The following is an 18,202-nucleotide window of genomic DNA, read 5'->3' as shown; positions in this document are numbered from 1 at the left end:
CCTCTGAACTAAGATCGCTAGTTCTAGTTGTATCTGTGTCCTCAAAGGGTGAAAAGAAGCATTCTCCTTCACCATAACCGCTATTGTCTTTCTTTTCAAGTGTAGCTTACCTCCCCCAGGTACCTCTAGCCTGCAGTGGTGATTTGAGCTAAGCCTCAACCAGCAAGAGGGCCTCCAGCATGCCTGTGTTCCCTGTGCTGTTATTCACCATCCCCGTGCCTGAAACCATGGAGTTTGCCCCACCCGGTGGTCGTGCCCTTCTCACCGTGCTCAGGACCTTCCGATTCAGCCTCTTTGCTTGAAGGCGCGCTGCTTCCAGAGCCATGCTCTGAAACGGAGCATTGCCTAGCAACCGTAACATCTGCGTCCTGAACGTCCACCAAGACGTTTCCGTTCTGATTCAGCTTTCCATCGGCTGGTGCAGTGTGCCTTGGAGTGAAAGCTTCAACCAGGGTAAGCTGCCTTAACCCCATATCTTTGTTTGTTGTCTTTTCATTCACTTTCCCCTCCTTTTGTCTGACCGCAGTGCCGCTCTGATCCTTGGTAGGGCTGGGTTGCTCCGTCCGCGCTTTCTACTTCACTCGATTCTCCGGTTTCTTCTCTTTGATTGCAGGGGTTGTGGTCTTGCTGGTCGCTCCCGGAGCCCGCTGCGGGGGCCCGACAACATCACTGCCAGCCTTGCTTCCTCCGCTGTTACTCGCGGTTGATCTCGCCATGCTCGGGTCCATTTGCACTTTTGTCTCCTCTTGCCTCGTGGATCGGGGAGGCAGGGGGGGCATCTTTGCCGAGTTGCATCTTTCCCAGAATCTGATAGCGACTACCCAATTATTTAGTCTTTCTTTGAGCCAGTTTAATCCTTGGCTGACCGGTACTCGTTTATTCACAAGCTTCCAATCCGATAATTTGGCATGTATCCAGAGTGTTAGGACCATCGGGGGCAGCACAGCATCCTTCCCAGTATTCCATCAGCGTGTCTGTGCGAGGGAGAGTGGCTTGATTCGACTGCTCAGCACAACCTCACGGCAGCCATCTTGCCAGGCTTGGTAGGCCCATTCCTGAGACGACATGGCCGCAGCTGTTGCGGCGGGCTTGGAAGGGCACGTGCAACGCTAGATTTCAATTGGTCCAATTTTATACTCTCCACAGGGCTTACTTGACTCCGGTCAAAATTCTCCTGTATTTTGGAGGGACCCAATCGCTGTGCCCCCGGTGCAATGCAGAAAGTGCTGATTTTGGTCATATGTTTTGGTCCTGCCTGGGATTAGGCTCTTATTGGGCAGATGTGTTGGCGTGTTTGAATCAAGTGACTGGGCGCGAGCTGGAAGTGGAGATGGGGGACTTGCCTTTTTCTTTGGTTTCCGCACACCCCTAGTACTAAAATTATGAGCAAATTTTATGATTTGGGTTTGATAATGGCGAAGAGGGAGGTCACCATGCACTGGAAGGCAAGGGCTGGACCTAGCTTTCGGAGGTGGAAGGCGAGTTTCTTGTCCTGGGCGGGGAGTGAAGGGACGCTTCGTCTACAACTGGCCAGGCGTTCTGTTGTAAGTAGTATAATAAACTCAGTAGTCTTCTTGGGAGTCAACAAGTAAGTTTAATCACAGGAGTAGAAATAACGCTACATCTCTACAGAAGACCAGACTCCAACTGTTCAAACTGGAATCATAACACATTGATGACATGGGTAAGAAGCTTGATAGATTCTACACAGAACACATGGATGTAGCCATAAAAGAAAGGCTAGGTAAACTTATAAATAAGTAAAGATAACATTTACAACACATTCCTCTAATGACAAGGCGCTGGACACAGCAAGGGCGTGGTGAGCTTTAGTAACGGGGCTTCGTTCTCCAGAGGAGCTGGACGAGGGGGACGGGGCTCATGTAGACATGGACCAGAGTGTAGAGCCTAGGGTGGGGCTCTCTGGGACTACTGGGGAGACTGTTCTGGAGGAGGACACTTAAGTACACTCAGGGAGGAATCAGCTTCTGCACAACATATTGAGAATTGTCGAATAGTCAAGATAGGAGTCTAGAGCGCATATATGGGTAGCAACGCGGAACCTCCTGTCCTTTGAGAACAGTGGCAATGTCTTTTCCATTGATTTGAGTTAAATTTTTTCGAAACACGGGGTTCTAAATGCCTAGCTGGAGGGGGGTCCACGCGGGCACACTGACAGGGGGGTGGGGGTAGAGAGGGAGGTTGGTGGGGGAGTTAGGGAGAAAATGTTGAAGACCCGGTTTCTCCTGATATATACAATGACGGTTGGGTCTTTTACAAGATGCTACTGTATGTAATATTGGTTTATTGGTATGTTGGTTGGAAAAACTCAATAAAATTCTTTTAAAAAAAAAAAGAAATCACTGAAAACTCTTTACTCCATGACTGTGGAAGTACCTTCCCAGTGCGTTTGTGTGGTTGGAGTGTCTGCCATTTATTGCAGTATTATCCTTGTATCTGTGTTTGGTTCTCTTTAATAACATGCACACGCCACTTTTCTCTTGTAACACACTGTTTGCTACCTCTCACATTTTGTTTGCTTTTGATACTTGCACAAGTACCACCATTGCCTACATGGGCGTATTAACTGTGGGGGACGCGGGGGACATATCCCCCCCAGATTTTGGAGTGGGGCGACACAGGGGACAAGGGTGGGGGGGACGAGGGGTCAAACAAATTTCCCATCTACCTCCTGAGAGGGAGATTGGCAGGCCATTAGCGCGCGAAAAAAAGTGCGAGAGGGGCTGCGTGACCTAATGGCCCTGCACTTGACCTGGCGCCTCTCCAGTTACCTGTCTGTGAGCCGCCAATGATCCGATTGTCACAGCATGAGGTGACGTCAGAGGCCACTCGCCCCCTGCCTCTGCCCTTTTGAACTCTTTATGTGGCACAGCACCCCTGAATTCTTTAGTTCTCACCTCAGCTGCCTGGAGCCAGTCAGTGCTCTGGTTGATATGCTGGCCTCGGACTCCTGGCCCCGTGTCTGTTGCCGGCTTGAAGACGGAAGGGCTGCAGCAGCAGCACGCTCCCACGAAGTGTGAGGTCCCTCCTGCGTGAGTACCTATCCCATGAAAGTGACTGACGTAGGGGCAAGGGCTGTTACACTGCATTGCCTGGGGTGCCTGGTGACATTTGAAAGTGGTGGGGGTGTGGGGTGTACAGGTTGTGACGAAGGGCCAGATGTAGGTAAGTTAATTTTACCGATTCATAAATACCGAATTTTACCGATTCGGTATTTATGAATCGGTAAAATAGAAGGGGGGAGATGTAGGGAAAATCGGTAAATAATCGGCATTAAAGCCCATCGGAATCAATGGGCATTACCGAATCGGTATTTACCGATTCGGTAAATACCGATTTTTGCAAGGGTGCAGGGGGTGTCACTTTGACACCCTCTAGCACCCCGATTTAAGGCATGTGAGACATGTGGCACACAGACATGCCCTAAGGGCATGTCCGTCTGTCACATGACATAGGTGTGCATGCACACATGTGCATGCACACCTGGAATCGGTATTTTACCACCCAATTGGATTGGGTGGTAAAATACCGATTCGGTAAGGCTTGTGGGACTCAAGAGTCCCACCTACATTTCAATATTACCGAATCGGTAAAAATACCGATTCGGTATTTTACCGATTCGGTAAATTTACCAATTCGGTTAATTTACCGAATCTGTAAAATAGGCCACCTACATCTAGAATAGCCATTTACCGGTCGGTAACGGCCGAATGGGCCGTTACCGGTCGGTAAATGTCTACCTACATCTGGTCCTGAGTGCACTATGGTGAGTGAGCACAGCAAGCGAACCTTACTTGCCCTGCTAATGGCTGAAGGGAATAACAAAATGTGCATATGACATTACGGTGCAAAAATAACTGCTCGTTTTCCCCACAGGCTGCTTAATGTTGGATAGAGTCAAAACACAATTATCTTCATGTAAGCCCCGGAGTGCAATCATTTGGTAGGATGCACAGAAATGCTTTTCAGATCGCATTCATGAAGCCTGCCTTCACATATAGAGTAGGCGAAACAGAGATTTGGCAGTGAAAGAGCACTATTGATTTATGGCACCCTCTTCAAAGTACACACAAAAACTAACCGTAGAGAAGGGTCTAAGGGGAAAACTTTTTTTTTGTTCAAATCTGTTTTTATTGTGAACACAGCGATAAGCCTACAACCCCGTGTCGGGGCCGGCCGCGCAGAAAAGAGCCAGTAGACATATTTAACCAAGGGAGGTTGCAGCATTAACACAGCGCCCTGCCTACAACCCCCGGAGGGGGCCGGCCGCGTGGCTTAGGGGTAAAGATAGCAAGAGGTGGCCATATGCTGGCGATGTATCGTTGTGCGGGGGAGGCGCGTATGGGAGGGAGAGCAGTGGTGTCACATTTTCAAAAGGCCCAACGGGGACCAAACTGCCCCAAAGAGGGGCGGAAGCCAGAGTGGCAAGTAGGAAAGAAGAAGGAGTTGGAAGAGGAGTGAGCAGTAGCGAGATGGAGAGGGGTCTGGGGGGAGAGACTGTAGTCGCCGGTAGGGGATAGGAGACGCAAACCAGCTCTGGGGGAAGCGACTAAGAGCCTAGTCTGCTCGGGTCAGCAGGGATGAGGGCGTCCTCGAATAGCTGCAGAGCGCGAAGCCTGGGAGGCATGTGGCGGGCATAGCTGATGGAGCACAGATGACGCACAAGAGGTTCCCACACTGCCTTGAAGCGTATCCCCCTCGATTGTATCCGCGCCGTGAGCAGCTCCATAGGCAGGACCTGCCAGAGACGCACAAACCAGGAGGCTATCGGCGGTGCCTCAGCCCGCTTCCAGTACAGAGCAATGAGTTGCTTGGCAGCGCCTAACATGTGAAGGGTGAGGATCCAGTCGCTGCGCGTGAGGGCCCTAAGTGTGGGGGTTCGAATGCCCAGCAAGAGCGTGCAAACCTCTTCAGGGAGGGGAAAACCCAACACCTTCTTAATGTGACTAAGGACCTCCTTCCAAAAGACAGCTAGGGTAGGGCACGACCACCAGATGTGTACGAAGTCGCCAGTCGCAGTGCCACACCTCCAGCACAGCGGCGAGGAAGTGGGGAACATTTTGCTGAGTCTCAGGGGGGTGTAGTGCCATTGCGTTAGCATCTTGTATGCGTTTTCCCTCTGCGGGATGCTGCGATAGGTTTTAGGGATGTCAGTCCACAGCCGAGCCCATTGAGATGGCGTGATATCGGCGCCAGTCGCCGACTGCCACTGCCTCTGGTAGGGATGCGCGGGCGGAGTGGTGGGGTGTTGCAGGATGTTGTAGATCTGGGAGATGAGCCGTTTCAGTCCCCCGAGGGAGCGTGCCAACTTCTCGAATGGGGTGTATGCCCTGGTAGCAGCCCGGTACATGTCGTCTCCCGAAGTCCAGTGGCGCAGTTGCGCATATTGTAAGCTGGCGGTTAAAGGGAGGCTAAATTCTTCCCTGCAGTCCAGCCATGATTTAGGTGACCCTCCAAGAAAGAGGTCTCCTGCAACCCTGCAGTCCCCTTGTGTCCAGCTCTCAAAAGCTCGGGTCCGGGCAGCAGGGGGAAAGTGCGGGTTACCTGCAATGGGGGTGTGTGGAGAGGGGAACGTGGTTAGACCCTTGGACACTGCCACTCTGTCCCACACGTCAAGGACCGTCCTCGTGGGGACCGCCATGTATGCACTTCTGGAGCGCACCACACGCGGTAGCCAAGGCAGGTCCCATATGGTGCGCCCCGTGACCACTCGGTCCATGTGGAACCAGTGCTTGTCGCTTTCGCGTGCACCCCATTCTATCACGAACCGGAGATGCGCCGCCCAGTAGTAGTGGAGGAGATTTGGGCAGGCGAGGCCACCCCTGTCTCTCGGTTCCATGAGGACTTTCTGCGAAAACCGGGGTCGTTTGCCACCCCATATGAAGGACGTGAGGTCGCGTTGGAGATTCCTGATGCAGTGGAGCGGGATCGGGGTGGGTAGGCACTGGAAAACATATAGAATACGGGGGAGGACCGACATCTTGACCGCATTGAGCCGCCCCAGCCAGGAAATCATCAAGGGCTTCCATCTCCGCAGGTCCGCCAGGACTTCCTTGCGGCAAGAAGCCCAATTCCTCGAGGACCACGAGTCCAGGTGGGGTGTGAGGTCCAGACCCAGGTATTTAATGTGATCTTCCGCCCAACGATAGGGCGTGACCCCCTTCAGGAAGGAGACCTCCTCCTCGGGGATGGTGAGGTTAAGTGCCCAAGATTTGGTGTGATTAATCTTAAGGCCGGATGCTTGCTCAAACAGTGAGAGGGCTTTATGCACCGCTGGGAGAGAGTCCCGAGGGTGCGTAAGAGTAAGAATCAGATCGTCCGCGAATAGCGCTACCTTGTTGGTGCGCCCCCCGTGGGGGATACCATGAATGTCAGGAGTGCGCCTAATCAGCTCCGCCAGCGGCTCCACCGCTAGGGCGAACAGGAGCGGCGAAAGCGGGCATCCCTGCCTCGTGCCCCTGTGAATCGAGAGCGGCGATGTCAGTTGGCCGTTGACCCGAATTCTGGCTTGTGGCCCGAGGTAAGGGGCCATGCACCTGGAGATCATGTTAGGGCCAAGACCTAGTTTCCGGAGGACCGCCCGCAAGAAGGTCCAGTCGACCCGGTCGAAGGCCTTTTCTGCATCTAGCGAGAGGAGGCAGGCCGGGATATTCCAATGCTGCACCTTCCCCACTAAGTGTGCCAGCCTGCGAACATTGTCGGCCCCCTGACGATCCCGTATAAATCCCACCTGGTCCGGGTTTACTAATCCCGGCATGTACGGGTCCAGCCGTTTGGCCAGGATCTTAGTGTAAATCTTAAGATCAGTGTTCAGGAGGGCTATGGGGCGATAGGAGGCACACAGGTCAGGGTCCTGCCCAGGTTTGGGGATCAGGGCAATTTCCGCCAGGCCCATATCGGGGGACGGGCCAGTGGTGTCAGAGAAGGAACCGTATAGCCGCAGCAGATGCGGGCGGAGCTGGGTCAGGAACAGGCGATAGAAGGCCAACGGCAGGCCGTCCGGTCCCGGGGTTTTCCCAGTGGGGAGGTCTTTGACAGCTTCCGTTACTTCCTCCTCCTGCAGGGGGCCCTCTAGTGTAGCTGCACACGCCGGGGACAGTGGAGACCCCTCGAAATCCGCAAGAACGGCCTCCCGTGCCTCCGCAGAGGTGGGCTCCTCAGCATACAGAGAAGAGTAGTAAGCGACAAATGCGGCCTGCTTGGCTTTCTCAGAGGTGGCGCAGGTGCCATCCTGCCGCTTGACATTGGCGATGTGGGCCCTAGCGGCACGTGTCCGCAGCCTGCAGGCCAGCAGGCGGCCAACTTTGTCCCCGCCCTCATAGTAGCGTTGTTTGAGCGCTAGCAGGGAGTGTTCCGCCTTGTTGGTGCGCAGAGCGCGGAGTTGCCCCCTGAGATTGGCGAGAGTTCTCTTTGTCGCCCGTGAAGGGGAGTCCCGGGCCTCCGCTTGTTTGATCTCGCTAGCCAGGTCGGTTTCCATCTTGAACGCCTCCTTCCTCTGCACCACCGCCAGGGAGGTGATGTGGCCCCGAATGGTGGCCTTGAAGGCATCCCAGATCGTGTGAAAGGGCAAGTCAGGGGTGTCATTAACGGCGAAATACGAGTCTATGGCGTCACAGATGCTGGCGACGTCCTCCGGGTCCCGAAGGACTCTCGGCGGGAGCACCCACCTGCGTTCACGAGTGGCATGGGCCAGGGGGTCCTGTAGCAAAAGTTCCACGTGGGCGTGGTCCGATAGGGAAATGTCGGATATAGCGGCAGCTAAGGAGTCTCGGGCCAATTCAAGGGAGGTGAAGAGATAGTCGATTCGGGAGTATGTCCGATGAGAGTGTGAATAGAAGGAGTAGTCCCGGGTCCCCGGGTTGTGGTAGCGCCACACATCCACGAGCCCCAGGTCTGTAAGCTGCGTTCTAAGGGTAGAGGACATTGCTCCCGCGCCAGTGAAGGGGGCCCCCGCACGATCCAGCTCGGGGTCCCAGATAAGATTGAAGTCTCCGCCCAGGATCACGTTAGGGTCGCCCGATGGGAACTGATCCCGCAGAAGTGTCTGGAGGTATTTGTCCTGCGACTGGTTGGGCGCATATACACATCCTAGGGTGAGCTGTACACAGCCCACCTGCACCGTGGCTCGGAGGAAACGCCCGTCAGTGCTCTTGAAGGGTTTCGCGGGTCCCCGTCTAATGCCAGCCCTGCAGAGGATTGCCACCCCCGCTGTCTTGGTGTCAGAGGATGCCCAGAACTGTGTGGGGTACCTAGGGTGCGCCATGCGTTTGGTGTCTCCCTCGAGAAGGTGCGTCTCCTGGAGGAGGATAATGTCAGGGGAGTGGTGTAGGAGGTAGCGCCATATCTGATTCCGCTTGTTGGGGGAGTTGAGCCCTTTGACATTGAGGGAGAGAACCTTCAAGGGTGCAGGGATGTTCGCTGTCATAGCACTAAGGGGGAGTGGAGCCGCGCAAGACCCAGCGTAGCAAATCCCCCCGCAGACAGGGCAGCGGCAGCCTCACCTCGCCTCCAGCACGCCAACCCCCGTAGGACCCACCATGCCACCCCTCCGCAAGCGCGGGGAGAGAATAGTAAGAGAGGGCAGTGCGAGAGAGAAGTAGGAAGAGAAGAGAGAGAAGGAAGATGTTAGACCTGGCACCTTGGCGTGAGTCTCCCTTCCACTTTTTGCTGATGTGCCTCCGACGTTTGCTGGTTTTCCGATATTCAGGGCACTGCGCCACGGCTGATCCGTGCCGCAGTGCAAGTGCTCCCTACTGTAAAATTGTACATGCGATTGGTATCCATGATTGGTTCTTTGGATTTACTGTCAGTCCCTAGTAAAGTGCACGAGAGAGTGCCGGGGCTTGTAGATGCCAATACTGCTGGTGGGCCTGCAGCGCTGGTTGCGCCACCCACCGAAGCAGCCGTAAAGATGTGTCTGGGAACTGCGACCGCAGAACCCGCGTGCGGTCTCGTACTGTCACGCTAGCTGGGCAAGTGTCCCCACTTGCCAGCACCGACCCTTCCCTTGACTACATATTAGTCACCCCTATGGTAGGCCTGCGGGCAGGGTGCGTTGTAGGTGCAAGGTAGGACAAGCCCTGAGATGCTTGGCCTGTCCTAGTAGTGACTTACAACCAAGACCGTATTTCACTATTGAAGGCTACCTGCTCCATTAGGCCAGACTGAGCTGCGAGGATTATTACACCCTATAATCCCCGCAGGCTCAAGGAGCATGGTAGCGAGTCATGTTTAGTATGCCTGAACTCAGGATGATAAAGTATTTTTTGTAGTCAAGTTTATTTTAGTATCCTGGGTTTGCAAATGCTACTTTTAGAAAGTTAGCATTTGCTTGCTTAACCATTTCAGCCCGCCTCTGCTAGTATGTGTATCTGATTGTCTGGGATGTGTGAGTGACAGGGCTGGAGGGATGACAGGTGGTGAATGCGCAGATTACACCTTAGTGGGAGGTAGGAGTGCCTCTTGACTCGAACTGTCACTGTGCTCGGCCACCACAATGCTGGCTCCACCCTCCTGGGGAGCGGCGGATGACTCTGCCGGCACCTGGCCCAGGAAGGGCGAAGCCCCCATCAACAAGGTACTCTGGCCACCCCTGTCCGGACAATGCTGGCTCCACCTCCTGTGGGGCGTCTGATGCGCCTGCCCCTCACACTGAAAGCAGAAGCCGGAGCACACCCGCCGGGGTACTCCAGAACTGAGAGTGGCTATGCAAAGGCCCCCCTGGCCTGCGAGAACAAAAGAATTGGCCTATAAAAGAAGGAGCCCGGCTCCTTGAGAATTAGATCCGGTTTGGGCCACAGAAGGACTCTGCCCGACGAGAAGGACCGTGAGAGACAAGGAAGGGTGCTGACTCTTGCCTGTGTCTGGTGCCTTGCTGCTGAAGGAGAGACAGGAGAAAAGACTACGAGAAGACTTTTGCTTTACTTTGTGCCAAACTCTGCTGAAGAGATCTCCAAGGGCTTGCAACTGAACTTGCCCCCTGACCAGCGTCCCAGGACCAGTGGACGCTAACCCCCTTGGAAGAAAGCGACTGCGGGTGCTGACCATCGCCGCAGTATCGACAGAGGAATCTCCTCTAAGGCATCAACGTCCTCCCGACCACCGTGACCGGGGCCCAAGGCAACAGCGACAGCAAAGTAAGGACCAGCCGCCGCTGGCCCGAACACCGTGACCGCAACTGCACCGGGAGCCCGAGAGCCAAGTGAAGGAGGACCCGTCCGGTCCGAGCTCTCGAGGTGACTGCATAGCGAGCAGTCACTCACCTGCAAAGACGGGCAGTTGCCCTACGAGAATCCGCAAGGTCGGTAGCCTGCCCGACAGCCCAGCTGTGAGCCCACAGCTGCACCGACATTTGGCTGGGTACGTCCTGCACTTGGGGACCGTACTGCCACTTGTCACCGCCGCACAACCGCCGCCTCCAGGGTCGGAGTGGACGACGAGGAGAGGACCCTGCCACCACAGAACACCGCTGCCCCGGATGACCAGTGACCTGCTCGGCTGAAGAGCCGCAACGATCAGCGATCCCGGGAAGGCAACGCGACGTGGGACAGATCCCCTGGAAGCCGCCGGCTCCACAAAGAACTTTGGTTAACACCGGCCTACGGGCCTCAAGAGAACTGCATAAGAACTGTGGTAACCCGAATTAAGTAATCTGCAACCGTTGGCTGTATTCACAAGCCTGCTTAAAATCTATATAAAGATATATATTTTTACAGAATACAGTCTGGTCTCGTTGTGTGGTGGGTTGGTTGTAAAGGTGTACTATTGCAAGTGTTTAACCCTATGTGCCCCAAAGATTAGCCTACGACTGCTTAAGCCACACTACCTAGAGGGTAAGCAGAGGTTGTCTGGAAGGTAACCCTCAGCCCTGACGAGGAAGAGAGAGTCCCTGCTTGTCGCTAGTGTTGCACTGCGCCAACTAGAGCCTCCCCCTTCCTACATTGGACGCAGCGGTGAGGATTTCGAATTTACACTTGCGATATCTATACCTGAGCTTCTGACCACTACACAAGGATTACGGTCCAGTTACTTAGCCACAGACTTTGCTTTTTGAATTTTGCCGAAAGAAGATTCCGAGTGCAGAAACCATGCCGGGCACAAAGAGCCTGGATGGAGCGGAGTCCACGACCTCCGAGGTGTTGGAGGTGGAGTGGGACCCCACCAAAGTGGATAAATATTCCAGGGACGAACTGAAGTTCTTTTGCAAGAAACTCAAGGTCCCGCACGCTGGCTGCAAAAACAAGACCCAGCTCTCCAAGGCCCTGAAAGCCTGGATAGAGTCCCGGAAAACCCCGGAGGAGCAAGATGTCCTCGCCGAGCAGAATGCGACGGAGGAGCAGAATGCGCTTGGGGATCTGATCGATCTCGAGAGGCAAGACAGCGAGCACAGCTTTGGTAAAGGCCTGTCGCCAGAGGAGCTGGCGGACAGGAAGGAAACCCGGAATCACGAAAGGAAGTTGGCAGAATTGAAAATCCAGCTGGAGCTTGAAACCAAAAGAATGGCGCTGGAAGAGCGAAAGCACCAGATGGATTATGAAGTGAAAATGAGGGAGATAAGTCTCAAGGAGAGAGGCTTGGATCGTCCTCCCTCTGGTGGCAGCACATCGCCAGTGCAGGTAGAGTCAAGAGTGCACATCCCGAAGGACGTAGTTAAGGAGTTCTTTAAGGGGGATGACATAGGACAGTGGTTTAGGGCATACGAGGTAGCCATGTCCTCCCACCGGGTCCCTGACAAGGATTGGGGAGCGGGGTTGTGGGGAAGGTTCCTTAGCGAAGGGAGAGATACCTTGCTAGATTTGCCCGTTGAGAATCAGAGATCCTATGCCCACATGAAAGAAGCTTTATTGAACAGGTACGGGCTTACCCCTGAAATGTATAGACAGAAGTTTAGGGGATGTACTAAGCGGCCTGGGAATACGTATGTGGAGTATGTGACTTACTTTTGCAGAGCGCTGGATGGTTGGGTGAAAGGTAACAAAGTTAACGATTTTCAAGGTCTCTTTGATTTAATTGCATGGGAGCACTTGTCTGATCACTGTTTTCCTGAGTTACGCCAACACCTGATCGATAGCAAGCTGTCCAACCCGAGGAAGCTTGCTGAGGAGGCGGACCGCTGGCTCAGCACCAGGGTCCACAAGGGTCCAGTGGGAGACTCCGCCAAGAGTGGGCAGGGTCCCCAGCAGAAGAGTGGGGGGGACAAGGGGGGAAAACAGAAAGGGTTCCAAAAAGGCCCCCAAAGTAGTTCCCAAGGGAACCCGCAGCAGGGTTCTCAGCCTCCCCCACCCCCGAAGCAGAATGGGGCCCCGACAGGTAAACCTGTTCCAAAGGGGCCCTTCAATTGTTTCAAATGTGGCGAGCCGGGGCACATATCCAGTGACCCCAAGTGTCGCCTATTTGGAAAACCCGCACCCACTGGTGCTCCGCCCCGACAGGTGACTAGCGTTCACCTGGGAGAAGAAATGATGGTCCCGGGGGGTGGAGATCCCGTTCACATGACCCTGGTCTCGTTAGGAGACAGCGAGATGATCCCTACGAACTACCTGCCCTCTAACACTAAAAAATATGGGCAGGTGGTGATCATCAATGGTAAAGAAGCCGAGGCTCTTAGAGACACAGGAGCCAGTGTGACTGCAGTGAGGCAGCACCTGGTGTCTCAGGAGCAGGTTGTACCCCATGCCTACTGTAGGGTTATCAACGCTGATAATTCTGAGAGTCAGTGTCCGATGGCTCAAGTTCCCTTCGAGTGGGGGAGGGTCTCTGGTACTCTGCAGGTCTGTGTGAGAAAAACCATGCCTGTTGACTGTTTGCTAGGGAACGACTTGGAGCACTCCCCTTGGGAGAAGGTGGAGAAAACGACTCACCTGCGGATGGTGGGTCTGCCTGACTGGGCGTGCGTGACCACCCGGTCGATGGCAGCCAGTAGGGGTGATCGAGAGGTCCTGGGGCCTGAAGGAGAGGCCCAGGAACCGGCCTTAGGGAGGAGGCGCAGGGGGCGCGGGAAACCGGCCCCTGAAGTTCCTACGGTCCAGAGGAGGCAGACCTTGAGGGGGATGCCCTGGAGCCTACAGGGGAACAGATCGCCGAACTGGGGGACCTGCCTGAGCTGACCCATTGGCAGCAAGAAGGAGGACCCTCCAGGGAGGAATTCTGCAGGGAGCAGAAAGAATGCCCTTCTCTCGTGGGTATGCGGCAGCAGGCTGCAGACCAGGCCAATGGTGTTCAGGCCAAAACACATTACGTGTACTGGGAGAACGACCTCCTGTATTCGGAGCCTAAGGCTGCTGAACCTTGGTCAGCCCGTGTGCTGGTGGTACCCCAGAAGTTCAGAGCCTTCCTACTGGGTCTGGCTCATGATGTGCCTTTAGCAGGACATTTGGGGATGGACAAGACCTATGACAGGCTTGTCACCCACTTTTACTGGCCCCAAATGCATAAGTGCTCAGATGCTTATTGCAGAACCTGTCCAACTTGCCAGGCAAGTGGGAAGACGGGAGGGAAGAACAAGGCTCCCCTCCAACCCTTCCCTGTGGTCGGTACGCCATTCCAGCGAGTGGGTATTGACATCGTTGGGCCTCTGGACCCCAAGACAGCCATGGGCAACAGGTTCATCCTGGTCTTGGTGGACCATGCCACCCGGTACCCTGAAGCCATCCCTCTGAGGACAGTGACGGCTCCCGTGGTGGGGCGTGCACTGATGGGAATTTTCTCACGAGTAGGATTCCCTCTAGAGGTGGTGAGCGACAGGGGGACCAATTTCATATCGAAGTATATGAAGTCCCTTTGGCAAGAGTGTGGCGTAACGTATAAGTTCACCACGCCTTACCATCCCCAAGGTAACGGGTTGGTTGAGAGATTCAACCGAACCCTGAAAGGCATGATCATGGGCCTGGAAGGTCCGATGAGGCGTAAGTGGGACGTCCTCTTGCTATGCCTGCTTTTTGCATATCGCGAGGTACCACAGAAGTCCCTAGGGTTCAGCCCCTTTGAACTGCTGTACGGCCACCCCGTGAGAGGACCACTGAGTTTGGTAAAGGAAGGCTGGGAGCAATCTCCCAGGAAACCTCCCCAGAATGTATATAGCTACATGCTGGCCTTCAGAAACCAAACCAGACGCTTCAGACAACTTGCCGAGGCAAATCTGGAAGCGAGCCAGGAGGAAATGAAGCGGTGGTACGATCAGAATGCCACTCTGGTCGAGCTTCAGCCTGGACAGGAGGTGTATGTCTTGGCCCCAGTGGAGCCCTGTGCCCTTCAGGATAAGTGGACAGGACCATTTGAGGGTGTGGAGCGCAAGAGCCCCGTGACATACTTGGTGGACATGAAAACGCCCAGGAACCCTTTGCGGGTCCTACATGTCAACCGCCTCAAGCCCCACTTGCGAAGGTCCGAAGTGGGCATGTTGTTGGCAACCGATGACGGAATGGAGGAGGAGTCGGAGCCTCTTCCTGACCTCTTGGTGGCCTGTGAGAAGGATGGGTCAGTGGATGGAGTTAACCTCTCACCCTCCCTGACCGCTGAACAACAGGAGGACTGCCGCCAGTTGCTGGGGCAGTTTCCAGACCTGTTCTCCCTGGTTCCGAGTGTCACAGATTGGTGCGTCCATGATGTGGACACTGGAGACAGCTTACCTGTGAAGCATAAGGCTTACAGGGTAACTGACAGGGTACGGGCCTGCATCAAGGAGGAGGTCTCCAAGATGCTTGCCCTCGGGGTGGTTGAGTCTTCCAGCAGTCCTTGGTCCAGCCCCGTGGTCTTGGTTCCGAAGGCTGCTGCGCCGGGAGCCACAACCGAACTCCGGTTCTGTGTGGACTACAGAGGACTCAATTCAGTCACGAAGACTGACGCGCACCCCATCCCCAGAGCTGACGAGCTCATTGATCGGCTAGGGGCTGCCCGGTTTCTCAGCACGTTTGATTTGACGTCTGGGTACTGGCAGATCGCCTTGACTGATGGGGCAAAGGAGAGGTCGGCATTCTCAACACCAGATGGGCATTTCCAGTTCCGGGTTATGCCATTTGGGATGAAGAATGCCCCTGCCACCTTTCAGAGATTGGTCAACCAGGTGTTGGCTGGACTGGACGAGTTCAGTGCCGCCTACCTGGATGACATCGCAGTGTTCAGCGGTACCTGGCCCGAACACCTGCGACACCTCTGGGAAGTGTTGATGGCCCTGCGCAGAGCAGGCCTCACAATCAAGGCAAGCAAGTGCCAGATTGGGCAGCGTTCCGTGGTGTACTTGGGACACCAAGTTGGGAGTGGCAAGGTAGCCCCCTTGCAGCCCAAGATCGAAACCATCCTGGCTTGGGAACCCCCCAAGACCCAGACTGCAGTGAGAGCCTTCCTGGGGCTCACTGGGTATTACAGGAGGTTTGTCAAGGGCTATGGCACGATCGTGACCCCCTTGACAGAGCTGACTTCGAAGAAGCAGCCCAGGAATGTGATTTGGACTGACACCTGTCAGAAGGCTTTCGACACCCTGAAGACTGCCATGTGCACGGCGCCCGTGCTCCTGGCCCCTGATTTCTCCAAGGAGTTCATTGTGCAAACAGACGCTTCAGAGCATGGTGTAGGGGCTGTTCTTTCACAGATGACTGAGGAGGGCTTTGACCAACCCGTAGCCTTCATAAGTCGGAGGTTACTTCCACGGGAAAGTAGGTGGAGTGCAATAGAGCGTGAAGCATTTGCTGTGTTCTGGGCACTGAAGAAGCTAAGACCCTACTTGTTTGGGTCTCACTTCCGAGTTCAGACGGACCACAGGCCCCTCAGATGGCTGATGCAAATGAGGGGTGAGAACCCGAAACTGTTGAGGTGGTCCATTTCTCTACAGAGTATGGACTTTACGGTGGAACACCGCCCTGGCACCGATCACGCCAACGCTGACGGTCTGTCCAGATTTTTCCGCCTTAGTGATGTGGAACTCCCTGGGGAAGGGTAGTTCCCCCCACATTTCAGCTGGAGGGGACACATGTTAGACCTGGCACCTTGGCGTGAGTCTCCCTTCCACTTTTTGCTGATGTGCCTCCGACGTTTGCTGGTTTTCCGATATTCAGGGCACTGCGCCACGGCTGATCCGTGCCGCAGTGCAAGTGCTCCCTACTGTAAAATTGTACATGCGATTGGTATCCATGATTGGTTCTTTGGATTTACTGTCAGTCCCTAGTAAAGTGCACGAGAGAGTGCCGGGGCTTGTAGATGCCAATACTGCTGGTGGGCCTGCAGCGCTGGTTGCGCCACCCCACCGAAGCAGCCGTAAAGATGTGTCTGGGAACTGCGACCGCAGAACCCGCGTGCGGTCTCGTACTGTCACGCTAGCTGGGCAAGTGTCCCCACTTGCCAGCACCGACCCTTCCCTTGACTACATATTAGTCACCCCTATGGTAGGCCTGCGGGCAGGGTGCGTTGTAGGTGCAAGGTAGGACAAGCCCTGAGATGCGTGGCCTGTCCTAGTAGTGACTTACAACCAAGACCGTATTTCACTATTGAAGGCTACCTGCTCCATTAGGCCAGACTGAGCTGCGAGGATTATTACACCCTATAATCCCCGCAGGCTCAAGGAGCATGGTAGCGAGTCATGTTTAGTATGCCTGAACTCAGGATGATAAAGTATTTCTTGTAGTCAAGTTTATTTTAGTATCTTGGGTTTGCAAATGCTACTTTTAGAAAGTTAGCATTTGCTTGCTTAACCATTTCAGCCCGCCTCTGCTAGTATGTGTATCTGACTGTCTGGGATGTGTGAGTGACAGGGCTGGAGGGATGACAGGTGGTGAATGCGCAGATTACACCTTAGTGGGAGGTAGGAGTGCCTCTTGACTCGAACTGTCACTGTGCTCGGCCACCACAATGCTGGCTCCACCCTCCTGGGGAGCGGCGGATGACTCTGCCGGCACCTGGCCCAGGAAGGGCGAAGCCCCCATCAACAAGGTACTCTGGCCACCCCTGTCCGGACAATGCTGGCTCCACCTCCTGTGGGGCGTCTGATGCGCCTGCCCCTCACACTGAAAGCAGAAGCCGGAGCACACCCGCCGGGGTACTCCAGAACTGAGAGTGGCTATGCAAAGGCCCCCCTGGCCTGCGAGAACAAAAGAATTGGCCTATAAAAGAAGGAGCCCGGCTCCTTGAGAATTAGATCCGGTTTGGGCCACAGAAGGACTCTGCCCGACGAGAAGGACCGTGAGAGACAAGGAAGGGTGCTGACTCTTGCCTGTGTCTGGTGCCTTGCTGCTGAAGGAGAGACAGGAGAAAAGACTACGAGAAGACTTTTACTTTACTTTGTGCCAAACTCTGCTGAAGAGATCTCCAAGGGCTTGCAACTGAACTTGCCCCCTGACCAGCGTCCCAGGACCAGTGGACGCTAACCCCCTTGGAAGAAAGCGACTGCGGGTGCTGACCATCGCCGCAGTATCGACAGAGGAATCTCCTCTAAGGCATCAACGTCCTCCCGACCACCGTGACCGGGGCCCAAGGCAACAGCGAGAGCAAAGTAAGGACCAGCCGCCGCTGGCACGAACACCGTGACCGCAACTGCACCGGGAGCCCGAGAGCCAAGTGAAGGAGGACCCGTCCGGTCCGAGCTCTCGAGGTGACTGCATAGCGAGCAGTCACTCACCTGCAAAGACGGGCAGTTGCCCTACGAGAATCCGCAAGGTCGGTAGCCTGCCCGACAGCCCAGCTGTGAGCCCACAGCTGCACCGACATTTGGCTGGGTACGTCCTGCACTTGGGGACCGTACTGCCACTTGTCACTGCCGCACAACCGCCGCCTCCAGGGTCGGAGTGGACGACGAGGAGAGGACCCTGCCACCACAGAACACCGCTGCCCCGGATGACCAGTGACCTGCTCGGCTGAAGAGCCGCAACGATCAGCGATCCCGGGAAGGCAACGCGACGTGGGACAGATCCCCTGGAAGCCGCCGGCTCCACAAAGAACTTTGGTTAACACCGGCCTACGGGCCTCAAGAGAACTGCATAGGAACTGTGGTAACCCAAATTAAGTAATCTGCAACCGTTTTCATAAAGTACGTTGACTGTATTCACAAGCCTGCTTAAAATCTATATAAAGATATATATTTTTACAGAATACAGTCTGGTCTCGTTGTGTGGTGGGTTGGTTGTAAAGGTGTACTATTGCAAGTGTTTAACCCTATGTGCCCCAAAGATTAGCCTACGACTGCTTCAGCCACACT

Source organism: Lissotriton vulgaris, chromosome 10, assembly GCF_964263255.1.
Source record: "Lissotriton vulgaris chromosome 10, aLisVul1.2, whole genome shotgun sequence".
NCBI lineage: Eukaryota > Metazoa > Chordata > Amphibia > Caudata > Salamandridae > Lissotriton > Lissotriton vulgaris.
This window is presented reverse-complemented; position numbering follows the sequence as displayed.